The 17,451-nt window shown below is 43.3% G+C and overlaps 1 non-coding gene across 1 annotated transcript; it reads right to left on the bottom strand.

The window, feature by feature from the left end:
- Positions 1-5,457: 5,457 nt before the first annotated feature.
- LOC134365139 (U6 spliceosomal RNA) lies at positions 5,458-5,564 on the bottom strand. Its single transcript, XR_010021937.1, has one exon. It is a non-coding gene; the product is annotated as a U6 spliceosomal RNA (small nuclear RNA).
- Positions 5,565-17,451: the final 11,887 nt, after the last annotated feature.

A 17,451-nucleotide genomic window follows, 5' to 3' on the forward strand; every position in this document is an offset into this window, starting at 1 on the left:
GGTGCGGACGCGCTGGGTCTCGGGTCAGTGGCTGGTGGCCGTCTCTCCGGCCCGGCCTTTTTATGTTCGGACGCTGCTCAGGCTGAGCACAGTCTAAGAGGGTATATGCATGACTGGTCACAGCAGGTCGCTGAGGGTCAGGCCATGTGCGCACTGTGCATCCCCTCATTTGCAGGGCCCGGGTTAGGTTAAAGGTCACCTCATGGGCTAATGGTCCGGGGCACAGTGGGTGGATGTCACGGGGAAGGGAGCAGGCTGGGGTGGCCTGGTCACTAGAATAGGACAGGGGGAATTGGGGCTAGTGGATGCGGCCCAAATAAAGACTATTTATCGGGACTCCCAATACCTTGAGGAGGGTGGCAGAGCCGGGGAGGTGGACACCCAGGCCCCTCCAGGTGGGAAGAGGCTGCAGATAGACTTCCTGTCCTCCCTCTTGGCCCACCACACATATGCATCCTTGTCCCTTCTGTTAGGAAGGTCTCCTCTTCCTAAGCTCAATTTTCCAGAAAGCCTCCCCACGCCAACACACAGCAACACCCACTTACTTGCACCTGGAACTTGGATGGGAAAAGATCACATCTTCCTGTAACCTCTAACTGAAATTCTGCCTTTCCTTCAACTATGAGTTAGGCGATAAACCACAGTGGAACTGAGAATACCTGCGGCTCTGTCATAAATGGAAATGACAGATAACCTCCTGTCACATGACAGCTATTGCAAATGTCTCGAAATATTGTTTAGATTTATCATCGCTTTGAAAGTATGGCAGTTATTGAGCCTGCCACTAGATCTTGCTATCTAACAGCTAAAGAAGCACATTTACGACAATATCAAAATGTTAAAACACATACATATATAATGCATTTGCTTTGTAGTATGATGTTTTTTAAAATGCATTTAAAGGGTTTTTTTTGGCTTTTTTGCACTTTTAATATAAGTCAAAATAAAAAAATGAAAAAGACTGTCTTAGTGAAAGGGGTGTTTGTCAATATCATGAACAAAGAAGAAGATGAACTATTCAGATCTTTAAAAGGAAGGGACTTGCCACCCAGCTCTGCCACACCTAGTGTGGCAGCAGGTGGCCTTCAGCTGGCAGCCCCTCCAGGGCCTGCCTCAGCTGCAGAGAGCGGCTTGGCCCAGAGTCAGACCCTTCCCAGAGTGCCCCAATGCAGGACAACTGTGAAGGAGAATTTCAGCTCCGGAGCTCCCTGTTGGAGGTCTGCACCCCAGTTCTCCTTTGCACTCCCAATTCTGCCCCTTCCCTTACACAGGTGGGAGTCCCCAGGGCACTCTAATAAACTCCATTTCAGTTTTCTCCCCGAGGAACCCAACCTGCAGTAGCATGGAAGAAATGAGAACCAGTGTCAGAGACCAGGCTTGGTTGGGCTGGTCCCTTAATGTCCAACCCCCTCTGACCAGGGACAGGAGAACGGGACAGCCCCAGACTCTCGGGCACTCTTGTTGACTCTCCTCAAGGAGGGTGCTGAGCCTGGTGGGGCCAAGCAGGTCACAGAGCCCGTCTGACCCCGGGTCACTGACCCGAGTCACTAGAGTGAGCTGTCCAGCCCTGAGGATCCAGTCAGGCCACCCTGGATTACAAATCAGCAGTCAGTCATTTCTCACCCAGATCAGCTCATTGGCATTCCCGGACTCCAAGGGTTAGGCCTCCCACCCGCCCCATGGAAACTGACCTCACCTAAGCTAACACATGCACATAAATTACCATAACATAATGTCCCTCATGTGGCCAACATTCCTTCTTCTCTTCAACAACTCCTCATCTGAAGATGCACCATATCAGATGTTTGGAAACACCAGTGAACAAGACAGACCAAAATTCCTGCCCTCATGGGGCTTATATTCCAGTGGAGGAGGAGAGGCATTAAACAATAAACATATTTCAATGGGTTAGGAAACAAACATAATAAACACATTTCAATAACAATGAACATATTGTAGTAGATTAGTAAATGCTATGCAGGAAAAGGGAGGGGAACCATCGCAGTTTTACTTAGGGTGGTCAGTGTAGATGTCTCTGTGAAGATGACATCTGCACTTAGATGCGGAGAGAAAAGAAACCACAGGGCCTGGGCTTTTACTCTAGATGAAATGGGGAACATGTGCCAACTTAGGATAACTTGGATACTGTGTTATGAAGAGTCTATAGGGCAAAGGTGGAAGCAGGGAGATCGGTGAGCAGACTATTGCAGCAATCCCTGTGAGGGGTGGTGGTGGGGTACGCCCGGTGAGAAGTGATCTGGTTCTGGGTTACTTGGTGGAAGCGCCGACTGGGGGTTGCTGGTGAATTGGATGTGGGTGGTAGAGAAAGATGGAAGTCAGACATGACTCCAGGGTTTCTGGCCTGAACAATGGGAAGGACGGAGCTGCCATCAACTGTCTTGGAGACCCTGAGGGTGGCACGGATTTGAATTGGAAAGAGCAGGGACTCAGTATGGGCATGTTATGTTTGAGACGCCCATTACACATCTGGGGAGGACTGGAGCAGGCACCTGGATATAAGAGTCTGGAATTCGGAAGAGAGGTTTAGGCTGAAGTTATATAAAGTTGGAAATGGACAGTACCAATATTTAAAGGCACCAACCCGAGGGACATCACCTAGGGGGAGTACAGAGAGAGAAGAGGACCAAGGATCCAACCTTGAGTAAGGTAGGAAAAAACAAGAATAGGAAGTGAAGACAGGTATCGAGGAGGAGGAAGAGAGGCTGAGAGGACTCTGAGGTGGTGTGTAAAGATGCCTCCCACAACCTTAGCCTTTGGTCACATCTGTTTGGCCTGCTTAAGACCGATGCTGACGCTGCCTTCCCTGTTCTTACGCCAGATGGCTGAGCACTGCCCATGGGAATCTCATAGCTGTAAAGAGTGACACAGCAACACTTGTGAATGGCTTCTAATCTCATGCATACATTTATCAAGTCATCATGTTGTACACCTTGAATACACATGATTTTTATTTTTCAATTATACTCCAATAAATCTAGAAAAAAATAAACTGAAAATTCATGAGTTATTTTTCGTTGCTGAAGCTCCCATCCTCTCCCGCTTCACTGGCTAGAAGGAGACAGCCCCACACACTGGCTGCAGATGCTGAGCATATTCTCCCCGGGTGTTGTCTCTGAGCCAAGCATCGTATCTGAGCCTCAACAGGCTGTTCTGCTGTTCTCCAAGGCCAGCTGCCTCTGACGGATGGGTGCGTGGTAAGACCAGAGAATCTATTGCCCTCCTCCTTTTCCTATAAAGGGAGTTCCTTGATCAAAAGCAATCTGGCATGATATCCAGCATACTGTATGAGGCAATCAGTGTGTCTGAATGCTGGTGCCGGAAGTGGCTGGCTGGGTCCCAGGGAACGGTGCTGACTTTGGCGTCTGCTGTTGATGAGTTAAGCCCTCAGCAGTGGTGGGAGCCAAGCCAGCCACGTGGTTGAGCCCACGCACAGCCTCAGTCCCTGCCACCATGACCACTTTGTTCATGAGTCTAATGAGCAAGGTTTGGGGTGGATGGGGATAGAGGGTGTCCGAAATGCACAGCTCACCTTGTGCACCTGATTAGTGACAGCCACCTCTGCAGTGGATCCTTTTGGTGAGCTTTCAAAAGGGACACAAATACTCTCCAACTTTAGGTTCATTCTGAGAAATCCATCCACATACTCCTCCACAAACCTCCATGTTACTTTCATCCAGTCAAATCATTAGCTACTTGTCTGTCCCCAAGACTCTCTCTAGTTCCAGGTAAAGTGCTTGTGATGCAATGGCTCAGTACTGCCAGCTGGGGAAATTGATTCCCTCCACTGTCTTTCAGGCCCCCCATGAGCAAGACAGCAACACCAGTTATCTGCCACCTGGATGCAAGTCATCTGAAAACTGGGTTCCATTTTTTCCCCTCTTGGGACAATTTGACATATAAGACTCCCCATGAGATTATGAGTCGAGGAAGGAATATGAATTCACGAAGAGGACATCTCTGATGCTTACTGGTGACCTCAGGAACAGCATGGGCCCACACAAACCACTTCCACCTGATATGGTAAGCTGTGGATCATTGTTAGGAGAGAATTCTCTGTGGATTTCTTACATTCCTGTATGGTCCAGGCCTTCTTAGGAACTGACATGTTTGAATAACAAACAGCCTCGGACACTAAAGATAGTGTATCTCTCTGGAGAGATTTAGAAATATACCTCCCCACAGACATCCCAGGGTAGTAACGATAAAGCCTCTTCTTTCTCTCTCCTTCAGGAGATTTGCTTACATTCCAGGATAGTGGGTAATCTCTCTCTCCAGAGGTGAGTGTGGACGGATGTTGCAACAGCTCAATAAAATTAAAAGCTCAGCGTCTCCTGATTTGGGGATTCCTCTCCCATCATGGAGCCCACTGCATGCAAAGGTAACATCTAGCCCTTCTCATGTCACCCTGTGGGGCTTGGGCTGTGGGAAACGGACACAATATGAGGCTCTGGCTGCTAATTTTGCTGTAATAATTGGTCTATTTCTCTGATGTAGGAGTCTTGTGTCCTGTCAATATATGTATATAAAACTATGGCAAGCAAGCAAACATAAGCTTGCAAGTAGGGAAAAATCTGACTGTGCAGTTTCATATTTAACAGGCGTGTCCATCTGTATAGCTTAGATGGCTACATACCAGCCAGTTCATGATGTTCAATTGACATCGCATGTTTACTGTCATTTCTCTCTGTACCCACACCGTTTCCAATGTGATTTTGCAGCCCATCCTCCCAAGGGAGTGTATTTCCCTGCCTCTTTAATCTGGACTGGACTTGTGACTGCTTTGGCCAATAGAATGCAGTGGAAGTGGTGGTGGGTCAGTTCTGAACCTAGCGCTCAGGAGACCTCGGGTGATTCCTTTGTATCTCACGGAGCCCTGACAAGTCACCGATAAGTAAACAAGCCCATGCTAGCCTACTGAAGGATAAAAGACTATGTGGGCAGAGCTGAGCCACTGCAGCCAAGGCCATCCTCTGGCTGACCCCAAGGGTGTTGAGAAAGCCCAGCCAAGATCAGCAGAGCTGCTTATCTGACTGCACATGCGTGAATGGGCCCAACCAAGAGCAGAAGAAATGTCAGCTTATCTATAGGCTCATGAGCAATCATAAACGCTCACTGTTTTATTTTTATTTATTTATTTATTTTTAATTTTTTATTTTTGGAAAGCACCAGTAGAAATGTGTTTATTGTTTTGGGAAAGCTTTACCAATATCTTTTTTTTTTTTTTTTTTATGGAGAGCTCATGAAATTTATTTATTTATTTATTTTATTGAATAATAATTGATGATACATATTTTGGGGATTCAATGTTGACATATGTTGATCAGATCAATATTACTAGTATGTATATTGTTACAAATTGTACTTATTCTTTATGCCCTTTGTCCAATCTCTCCCCATCCCCCCCACCCTCCCTCCTCCCACCACTGATAACCTAGATTGAATATGGAACGCTTCGCGAATTTGCGTGTCATCCTTTCGCAGGGGCCATGCTAATGTTCTCTGTATTGTTTCAATTTCAGTATATGTGCTGCCGAAGCGAGCACAACACTCACTGTTTTAGGCCATTAAGGAATGGAATGGTTTGTTGTACAGAATAAACTAAGTGATGCACCCCTGGAGTCTCAACGTCAGGCAATCCCTAACAGGGTTGGGTCAAGGAAAGAGCTGTTTTTCAGAAGGAACTAATGACTTGAAAGAAAGGATATATCTTTGTTTCAAAACCCTCGGGACTTCTAATGTGAGTATCCACTGGAGCTTGCCACAGGCTCCACACAGCATTCTGGCCAGGGGCAAATACCTTCAATGTCAGTGGATCCAAAGGGTCACAAGGACCAAAAGGCAGAGCTGACTGTCTTGCAATTGGATCTCCAGTGCTGACTTCTCTTGCCCTAAATGCCCCTCAAAGTTGACAGCCCTTCCAGTCTTGGTAAATGGATCAGAGCGGCACAAATGTGGCCAATGTGACTCTAAAATCCAGAGGTCCACTGTGCACTATGTCTCTTTTTCAGAGATAAGGGTGCACAGCACACCAACTTGTCCATCACTTTTTGAGGGGGTTGGTAGAAAGACAGTATGTTTTGCTATTACTATAAGAGCTACATATATTTACATTAAGAGATGGCATTCACATGAAGCCTCTTCTACCTTCATGGCCAACAAATTTATGCAGTGATGTCTCACTGTGTCATCTTGTCCTTGTTTTGAAAATATTTCTTCTTCACTTTTTTAATTGGAGTAAAATTTACATAAAGTGCACAAATCTTAAGTGTACAGCTTGATGTATTTTTACCAATTTATACACTGTGTAAAACACCAAAACGGGGGGCTGGCTGGTTAGCCTAGTTGGTCAGAGCATGATGTTATAACACCAAGGTCGGGGGTTCGGATCCCCATGCTGACCAGCCACCAAAAAACCCCCAAAAAACAAAAACAAAAAACACCACAATGGTCAGGACATAGATCTTTTCCCAGCACCCCAGAAGATTCCCTTGTGTTCTCTCCTAGTCAATATCCGCTCAGAGATATTCTCTATCTAAAATGTATGACAATAGATTAGTGTTGCCTGTTTTTGAACTTCATATAGATGTAATCACAGAATATGTCTGATTTTTTTTTTTTTTGCTGTACATAATCCCATTGAGATTCACCCACGTGTTGTGCACAGCAGCAGTTCATTTCTTTTTTATTGCTGAGTAGTATTCAACTGTAAGAATATGCACAGTGTGCTTATCCATTATTCTGTTGACGGACTAGGTTGTTTCCAGGCTTTGGCTATTATGAATAAAGCTTCTGTGGACATTATTCTACACATCCTTTGGTGGACATAAGCAGTCATTTCTCTTGGGTATATACTTGTACCTATGAGTAGAATTCCTAGATCAAAAAGTTTTGTATGTTTAGCTTTTCCCACAAGCCAGGGCGAGACTTTTCTTTCCCTTCTGACAGGGTATCCCAACATGCCCGACCACTGCACTTCCATAAAACTCAATGACATGGCAGGCCTCTGTGTTTTCATGGGACTTAGCTCCTACCCTCCCACACAAACCTATTTTATAAATGCATGGTACTACTTTCTGCTTCCTAAGTCCTCCTCCTCTCCTGACCACAAGCTCCAGTTCTGATCAGTGGATGTGGTGGAACTCTTGGTCCCTGGGCATCCAGTAATTCTAGGAAGGCCTTGGCATTCTTCTTTCCCTACTCTAGTTACACAGGTCATAGTTTTCTGGAAAAGGCTAGGAGGAAGATTTATACCACAAATATATAATGTTATTGCAGGGTTCTTCCTTCAGCTGGCTGCTGCTTCTTCCAAGTGGCTCTGGATCTGTGTGGTAGCTCAGGTTAGGCCCTGATTCACCACAGCTGGAGGATTTTTGGTTGTATAGAAAAAGTGGGACCTTAATAGGCTTCCTGATTATTTCAGTTCTGGGAGACCCATGACCAGTCAGGACTCCCAAAGATTCCTGTGGGGCAAACCATTCTTTTTTCTTTAATTGACAAATAATAATTGTATATATTTATGGGGTGCAATATGATGTTTTGAAATACATACACATTATGGAATGATTAAATCAAGCTAGTTAACATACCCATCACCTCATATACTTATCATCAGTCAAACCGTTCCTATTAGCACAGTGTATATATTTGACAAAAGGCCCATATTAAAAATATGTAATACCAGCCAGATGCCAAAATTATATATATGTGTATTTATATAAAATAAACTCCTATGATCAATTAAAAAAGACAAAAGGGCCAGTAGAAAACCACAAAAGAAGCTATACAATTGTCCAATAAACATGAAAAGGTACTCATCCCATTAGTTATTGAGGAAATTAAAATGAAAACCATAATCAGATACACACCTACTAGAACAGTTAAAATTAAAAAGGCTGACATTAACGAGTGAATATAGAACAATAGAAACCTTCTTACACTGCTGTGTGGGTGTAAATTGTCACACTATTCTGGAAAACTGTTTGGCAGTATTTACTAAAGCAGAACACATATATATGACCCAGAAAGTCCACTCCAGAATGCATACATATGAGCATCAAAAGACGTGTCCAAGGATGTTTATGATAGTGGCACTATTTGTAGTAGCCCCAAACTGGCAACAACCCAGATATCCATCAACAGTAGGATGAAATAAATATACAATAGAATACCACGTAGCGACGGACATGAACAAACTACTGGTACATGTGAAAACATCTCATAGATGTTATGTTCAGTAAAAGAATGTGTAGAAATGGAAGTGTATGACTTCACTTGCATGAGCTCAAACAGAAGCTTCATCAGTCTACGGTGTTAGAAGTTAGAGGAGAGTGCCAACCATTGGGAGGTTGACTGGTGAGGGCATGGGAGGTACTTCTATTCCTTGATCTGGTGTCGATTTCACAGGCATGCTTATTTTGTAAAAAATCATCTAAACACTTAAGATTTGTGCACTTTTGTGTATGTATACTATACTTCAATAAAAAAAAGTTTAAAATTAAGGGACTGGCCAGTTACTCAATGGTTAGAGTGTGATGTTATAACACCAAGGCCAAGGGTTTGGATCCCTTACCAACCAGCTGCCAAGAAGAAGAAAACAAGTTCAAAATTAAAAAAAGAAGAACGTTTCCTGTTCTGAAGAAAATGGGACTAGCATACTCCAACCTCTTCCACTGCAGCTGCCTGGCAATATTGCTATGGCAGCAGAACTGGTGGCAAAAGTGGCAGCAAAACAAAGGCAGTGGCACTCAGACAGGCAACTAAAACTCTGAGGGAGGGGGAGACTTCTTCTCCGACTGAAGAATTTTGATCCCCAGAGCATGGGGTGACTCTCCATTGCTTTTTATTCCTCCCTATCCTTCTACCACTTGGCTCTGGACACAGATGCAGTTACATAAAGTATGTGACCTAACAAGAAAAATAAAACCCCAGCTTTCTGGGGTGCCTAGGTGCCTGAAAATCTCTTCTGTAAAATGGGAAAAGGGAAATTATATTACTAAAAAATCATAGTTGGAACAGCATATCTGAAATCACGCTATTAGGAAGCCCACATCTTGAGCCTTAGTCTCAAACTTCCTAGGCCTCAGAGTCTTCTCAAAACAGATATTATGGGGCCGAGCCTGTGGCGCACTTGGTAGAGTGCTGCGCTGGCAGCGCGGCGACGCTCCCGCCGCGGGTTCGGATCCTATATAGGACTGACTGGTGCACTCACTGGCTGAGTGCCGGTCACGAAAAAACGACAAAAAAACCCCCCAAAAAAACCAGATATTATGTATCAATAGCAGCTGTTCAATGTATCAAGATCAAAATTGGTACATAGGTCCCGTTATGGGTAAACGTGTCCCCTGAAGGTCCATGTATTAAACTTAATCCCCACTGTGACAGTGCTAAGAGGGTGGGAAATCTTATTATGGTGATTGAAAGGCAGGGCCTTTAAGAGGTGATTAGATTGTGAGGACTGTGCCCTTGTGAATGGATTGATCATTCATGGAGTAACGGGTGTGGTTCTGATGACTTTATATGGAGAGCGAGTGAGTTTAGTCTCTCTCTCACTCAAGCCATTCATCATGTGACACCCTGCACTGCTGTGAAGAGTCACCACCCACCAACAAGGCCCTCACCAAATGTGTTTCCTGGACTTTGGACTTCCCAGCCTCCAGAACTGTAAGGAATAAATTCTATTTCTTTATAAATTACCTCGTTTCAGGTTTTCTGTTATCAGCAACAGAAATGAACTAATAGAGGTCCACATGTTCAAAACAAATTGTGTTCATAAAAACAGAAAGGCCTGTGGCTCAATCAGTAAGACTCAAATCAGTAGCTGAAACTGGGGATTTACGTAAATAAATATTAATCAATTTTGCATACATAAAAGATGAAAATACAACTTCTAAAGGTGATTAAATTTATGACATTACTATTATTTCAATAATAAAAAATGTTGAGATCCCTGTGCTAGGAGCTAACCACTTACTATGCGCATGGTGCAAGGGTTACAGCAGTGAATGAGAAAAATCCCTGCCTTCATGAAGTTTACTTTCTAGTGTGAAGAGACAGACAACAAACAAGTAAAAGTTTGAAAATACAATTTCAGGTAATGATAAGTGGTATCGTGAAAAATAAAGCTGTTGAAAAAATAAAGAGAAATAAAAATTCTTGGTGAGGAAAAGAAATACACTACATAATGATAAATGCGTCAATTAATCAAGAAGACATAACAATCCTAAATGTTTATGAGAAACTGACAGAACTGAAAGGAGAAATTGACAAATCTCCTACTATAGTGGGAGGCTTCCACAGTTCACTCTCAGGAATTCAAAGTCAGCAAGGATAGAGAAGAACTGAACACCGTCCTCAATCAGCTGGGTTTAATCACCTACAAGACTTCACTCAAAAACAAAATCCACATTCTTTTCAAAAGCACATGGAACACATTCACTACAGACTATATTGGGGGTCAAAAACCAATATCTAATTGATAAAACAGCATCACATTTCTTTTTAAAAATGTTTTTGGCAGCTGGATGGTGTGGGGATCTGAACCCTTGACCTTGGTGTCACCAGCACCATGTTCTCCCAGGTGAGTGACCAGCCAGCTCTCACATTTTTAGTCAAAATCCTAGCTGGAATTTTTGTAGATACATACAAATAAGTTGATTCTAAAATTTATATGGAAGGGCTGGCCCATGGCTCACTCGGGAGAGTGTGGTGCTGATGACACCAAGGCCACAGGTTCGAATCCCTATATAGGGATGGCCTGTGGCTCACCTGGAAGAGTGTAGTGCTGATGACACTAAGGTCAAGGGTTCGAATCCCTATATAGGGATGGCCTGTGGCTCACTTGGGAGAGTGTGGTGCTGATGACACCAAGGCCAAGGGTTCGAATCCCTATATAGGGATGGCCAGTTAGCTCACTAGGGAGAGCGTGGTGCTGACAACACCAAGACAAGGGTTAAGATCCCCTTACTGGTCATCTTTATAAAAATAAAATAAAATAAAATAAAATTTACAATGAAAGGCAAAGGAACTGGAATAGACAAAACAATTTTGTGAAGGAAGAATGAAGGTGGAGGAATCATACTACCCAATTTTAAGAATTGCCATAAAGTTATAATAAAGACATAAATTAATGGAACAGAATAGAGAATCTAAAATAGACTCACACACAAATATGGCCAATGGATTCTTAAATACCTTCATTTTGAAGTATTTAAAGACTCACCAGAAGTAGCAAAAATAGTGCAGAGATTTACCCTGCTCCTTTGACTCAGCTATCCCCAAAGCCCCCCACTGATAACATCTTACATAATCACAGTGCCTTGCAAAACCAAGAAACAGACATGGCCAATCAATTTTTGGCAAAGGTTCAAAGACAGTTCAAGGGAGAAAAGCTAGTCTTTTCAACAAATGGTTTGAGAACTATTGAACATCATGTATAAACAATGAACTTTGACCTAAACTCACACCTTATACAAAAATTAACTGAGATGGATTATAAATCTAAATGTAAACTATAAGACTATCAAACTTTTAGAAGAAATAATAGGAAAAAATCTTTATTATTTGTGGTTAGGTAAAGAGTTCTTAGATATGACACTGAAAGCATGACCCATAAAAGAAAAAAAAATTGATAATCTGGGCTTCATCAAAATTTAAACATTCAGGGCCGGCCCGTGGCTCGCTCGGGAGAGTGCGGTGCTGATAACACCAAGGCCGTGGGTTCGGATCCCATATAGGGATGGCCGGTTCGCTCACTGGCTGAGCGTGGTGCTGACAACACCAAGTCAAGGGTTAAGATCCCCTTACCGGTCATCTTTTTAAAAAAAAAAAAAATTTAAACATTCAAATCAAAACACAATGAGATATTACCTCGCATTCATCAGGATACCTACTATCGAAAAAACAAAAAATAATAACAAGTGCTGACAAGGATATGAAGAAATTGGAGCTTTTAAGCCCTGTCGGTAAGAATGTAAAATGGTGCAGCTGCCAAAGAAAAACAGCATAGCTGTTCCTTAAAACATTAAAAATAAAATTACCATATGATCCAGCAGTTCCACTTCTGTGTATGCGTGCAAAATAATTGGAAGCTGGGTTTCGAAGAGGCATTTTTACACCCATGTTCATAGCAGCATCATTCACGACAGCCAAAAAGTGGAAACAACCCAAGTGCCCGTCAATAGCAGAAGAGAAAAATTAATGTAGTGTGTACATATAATGGAATATTGCTCAGCCTTAAAAAGGAAAGAAATCCCGTCACATGCTAAAACATGGGTGAACCTTGAGGACATTATGCTAAGTGAAATAACCAGTCAAAAAAGATTGTGATTCCACTTACATGAGGTACCTAGAGTAGTAAAATTCATAGAGAGAAAGTAGAATGGTGGTTGCCATGGGCTGGGGGAAGGGGGAAATGAAGGGTTAGTTTCTTGAATAGATAATGGCATTATGGTTATGTTGAAAAATGACTTTGTTCTGAAAAGGTATATGCTTAAGTATTTAAAGATGAAATATCATGATGTGTGCGACTTACTTTAAAATGAGAGAGACAGACACTGTGATGCACAGAGAGCAACAGATTTAAGAGACAGTGTGCTTTCAGAGAGAGGCTGAGAGTATAACAACTAGCTAGGTTTTTGATGTCCTTCCTTTCTCATTGCACTTGTGTTTTAAATAATGTGGTCAAATTTACCAATCCTATAGGTGACATTTTTGAGGCCCTGTCACTATCTTTATGAGACCGCCCTCTGTTGGAGATAAAAGGAGCTGCAGGGAAGAGCTGGGCCTCCTCCAGCAATTAATTCACTTTCAATTTGACGGTATTTGGCAGTAATTCTGTTCTTAGTTAGTTCATGGTATTAGTTTGAAGCCATTCTCTAGTTTCATTAAAAAATAATAATCTAACATGTATAGAGCACTATCTCTTAGGCACTGAGCTTAGCTTTACACAAATTTCTCATTTAATCGACACAATAATTTTATAGGTAGATATCAGTATTATCCCTATTTTATTGAGGAAACTGAGGCACAAAGAGAGACTAAGAAATGTTTCCAAAGACACTCAAGGAGTAATAAGGGGAACTTGGATTCAAACCCGAGCAGATTGTACCAGGCTTGTAAGTACAAAGCTATGCAGCTTCTCACGGTGCTTTCTCTGTTTTTGATCTATTTATACAGATCTCTGGACAAAAGCAGTGATGGGGCAAACATGCAAACACTCTCACATCTCCCTGGGAGGTTTTTTTTTTTTTTTTTTACAAGGTCTTATTTTATTCCTACTATAAACTCACAAAACAGCCCAGAAGGCCCAGAGGTGTGACTCAGTCAGCTCAAGTCACCTCCAAATCAGTGTTTCCCCTTAACAGCAGTTAATATATTTACAAAGATCATCCAAAACAAACACAAACTTAAATTTCACCAGCTCAGGAAGTAAATGAAACACTGGATATTTGTTACTCAAAAAAAATTTTAAGTGCTGAATGTCTCAGGCAGCAATAAAATACTCAGAGGAAAAAAACCATGTGTCTCACACAAGGAAGTGACAATCCTGATGATGATGACAAGAAGGATGTAGAACAACTACTTGTAAACTGCTGTTTTCAAAAATATATATTTTAATGCTAACTTTTGCCAAATGTTAATTTGGAGATATTTTATATGAAAACTTCTTTACAAATACAATTTGTCTATTATTAAAAGTTGAAATTAAACTATATTCGTTTTTAGTAAAAGTTACATTTAAGAGGATCAGAATGTTTTTCAGGTAAAAAACAAACTAGTGATATGCTATCGTTGTAGCTATTTATAATTTTTACAGAATTTCAGAAAGTATAAATCCCTAATTGTCAAAATATGAGAGGTCTTCACAAAGTTCATGGATTCAAATTATCTTTTAATTCTATTTTTCCATGACCTTTTTGAGGTACCCTTGTATATTAGTCTCAAATTTCTTCTTGTTTAAAAAGTCCCTAGGAAACAATTCTGCCTATCCCTGTCTAAACACTTAAGTTGTGAGAAACAGTGCTTCTGAAAAACCGATGCTACACCCGTACTTATCCGTAGCTCTCAGCTCCACAGGACGCTGGAAACCTGCAACCCCCATTTCCTAGACTTCCTTGCTAGCTGGCTTCCCTTAGGTTATGACAATAATCTAGGAGCCAATATTGAAAGATTTGTTCGGGCTGGAGGAAGGGTGAATCCACTTTCTCCTGTTCCTGTGGCACCTCTGACAGCTGCAGCGACCACAGTGGTGGTTGAGAATGGGCTCCAGGGCTCTTGCACAGGTGCTGCAGTTCCAGCAGCTGCAGGCTCTGGCTCTGGCAGTGACAGAAGGCTGTACAGTAGCCATGGTTGACATTTATATCTGTTTCGGATTTCCCAGACACAAAATCCTACTCCCAGACTATTTCTCTTTCTCAGTAGCCAACATTAACAAAAGAAAAAAAAAGTGTGAAATATAACACAACTTCCCAGAAACCTCCAACCACTTACCTGTGCCTTCTTGTGTTTTTACCCTCAGCAGAGGAAATGCCCAAACATTTGGGGAGGATTATTGCATATCTGTGACCCACAGGCCACCGTGGAGTACTAAGAATGGAGATTATGCAGATCTAGCCTTCTTTATGTCACTTTCCTGGGCCCTTATGTGGCTCTACAGTGGGATTCTTTCTCACAGGTTCTTGACCTTGAGGTCCTGTAACCTGAACCATGAGGTTAACCAGTGTTCTGTTCCTTGATATGGATGTTCACTTTAGGCACTTACCTGTGCTGAAGAAATAGTCATTAAAGCACTCAACAGGGGACATGAGCAGTGTCATCACTAGGACTGCCTGTCTCAGGTTTTTGGGGTTGTGATATTGCTTTTCACTTCCTATCTGGGAAGGAAAAACAGTTCCAAGCTAGTCTTCCTGCCAGAATTGCCTTTATTTCAGCAGTCAGCTTATTTCCTAGATATGTTTCAACTCCGTATTTATGAGTCAAGACAATAATCACAGGATAAGTTCAGGGGGAACTTTCCCAAAGATTTCAGGGCATATTGGACATCTGACTGTGTTCCATGCAGAAAATTTGTAGTATACTAGAAAAACTTGGAATGGCTAGGCTTAATCAGGCCTAGTGTGGTCTCCTTGACAGAGCAGATTAATGAGGCACACAGCACCTATTAATCTGGCAAACACATTCTTCTCTTTTCTTACCTACTTGGACCATTACAGGCAGTCTGCCTTCACCTGACAGCAGTATACCTTCACCACCCAGCCCAAGAGACGAACAAACAACTCTAGTTTTGCAGAACCTAATCCTTAAGACCTTGACCACTCACCCATCCCCAGGACATCATGGTGCTTACCCCGGAGGACTGGAAGGGACATGAATCCCCACTGTCTTGGTAAAACATCTGTGCTTGATAGGGGAGATAACTCTTCGGAGAAAAACTTGCCCACTTAGCAAAGTTCCTGGGGGTCTTTACCTCCCCTCTCCTGACTGAAACACAAATTACACTTGTGCCCTGATCCACCCTGTCTACCCCACTGTGCACTAAGCATGGTGGGCCTCCTCAAATCTTGGTAAAAACACTTGCATTTGGGTGCTTTGTTCCAAATGCATCTACTGAGTAGCCCCCAGACCTACACCCACAAGCGGGGCTTTGAGCAAGAGAAGTTTCTATAGGTGGTCCAGGCTGTGGAAGTATGATTCTGGCAACTCTGGCCCTTACCCTGCAGAGTGCAAAAGTCTGTAGCTGACCCAAAGCCTATTTGGAACTTGAGGCAAGAGTCTGAAGAGACCCTGGTGTTTTTGAGCAAGGCCATGCTCATCAGGTGAACTATGCAGGGTCCTGCCAGAGATAAGGCTTTCTACCGTGGGACACTACCTAACTCTGCAACCTGGACTGGGTGGGATCGGATAACGTACCTATGCACTAGCAGCATTCCATGATCCATTAGAAGCGGGTACAGATAGGATTGGGCTGAGTTAACCCTGAAGGTACCAGTATGCTACTTGTGCCTACACTAGCAAGATGGTTGTGGATAGAGAATAAAAACCCTGAAGCATACTCCACTGGTGGCTCCACGTGACACACTGATATCAGCAGATGGTGAATACGAAGGACTTACAGCCCCATACAGGACACTAAAGGACAAAAGTGAAAGGAAATAGCCCAAAGAGAAAGCTTCAAGAAGGCATCACACTGCGTCCTCTATCTGAAGAAACAGCTTGTGTCCGGATCCTGGTGAAGAAGACTTGGAAAGAATAAAACTGGACGATGGAGACAAGGAGGTTCAGGAAGGAGAATATCACATAAAACTGGGCTTCCTAACACAAGCTCACCAAGGGCTTCCACTGCAGGGGACCACACGGTCCATTCTTCCCCATAACGAAGCCTGAAGATGTGAACGTTGCCAAACCATGGTCCACAATGTGTGCCCATAAGCTCTCACTCCACAAGCTACGCTGAGCACCTGAGAGCAGGGACTCCAGTGTGCTCTGACCAGAATCAGTGTCAGGGAGAAGAGCTGTTACAGCTGGAGGAGGGAGGCCATGGCTCTCAGCGATGCAGTGCCCTGGTGGGGGCTGGGAGCAAGACATCATTTCTGCTTGCACCTGGAACATGAGTTGCCCATATTTCCTAAAAGGTTTTCATTTCTTGGGGGTCCCCGGCCCTCCCTACAAGGTAGGAGTCGTGGAAAGAAATTGGGATTCTGTTTTTTGCTTGGGTGGAAGCTGAGATTCTGTTTTTTCCTTGAGTTCATGTGAATGGCAGCAAAGGGGCAGCTCTGGCTCAGGGAAACACCTCTTCAACCTCATCTCAGATGTTGCCTGAGGACCTGCAACATGAAGAGGGGCCGTGGATCTATATGCTCACTTGTTTAACCTTGTGAACTTTGATCATAAGTATTCCCAGTATCCACAGGGTTTGGTCCAAGCACTTACCAAGCCACACTGAGCTCATAATGCTTTTCGTCAGCCAGGCCTCCTCCCCTGCCAGCACCAATCTGGTGGGTGCGCCAAGGATGCTGTGGTGCCAGGGCAGATGTGGGTCACTGAGACCATGGATGGAAAGAGCCACCGGAAGAAATGGGGTCTTCTTGCTTTTTATTGGCAGCTGGCCAGTAGGGGGATCTGAACCCTTGACCCTGGTGTCATCAGCATCATGCTCTAACCATGTGAGTGAACCCACCAGCCCTCCTCTTTACTTTCTGTATCTTGAACACACCAGACCCTGCCAGCAAAGCGCAGATGGAGCAGAAGCAGACCCTTGGCCAACAAATAGTTTGTAGCTCAGGTACCAGGTGATACTGCTCCAGTCTACAGCCCCAGATCAGGGATCAGGAAACTTTTTCTTTAAAAAATCATAAAACTAGTAGTTCAGATTTTGCAAGTCATATGATTTCTGTTGCAACTACTCATCTCTGTCACTGCAGTGTAGTCAATGAA

The sequence above is a fragment of the Cynocephalus volans genome, chromosome 1 (assembly GCF_027409185.1).
Source record: "Cynocephalus volans isolate mCynVol1 chromosome 1, mCynVol1.pri, whole genome shotgun sequence".
Taxonomy (NCBI): domain Eukaryota; kingdom Metazoa; phylum Chordata; class Mammalia; order Dermoptera; family Cynocephalidae; genus Cynocephalus; species Cynocephalus volans.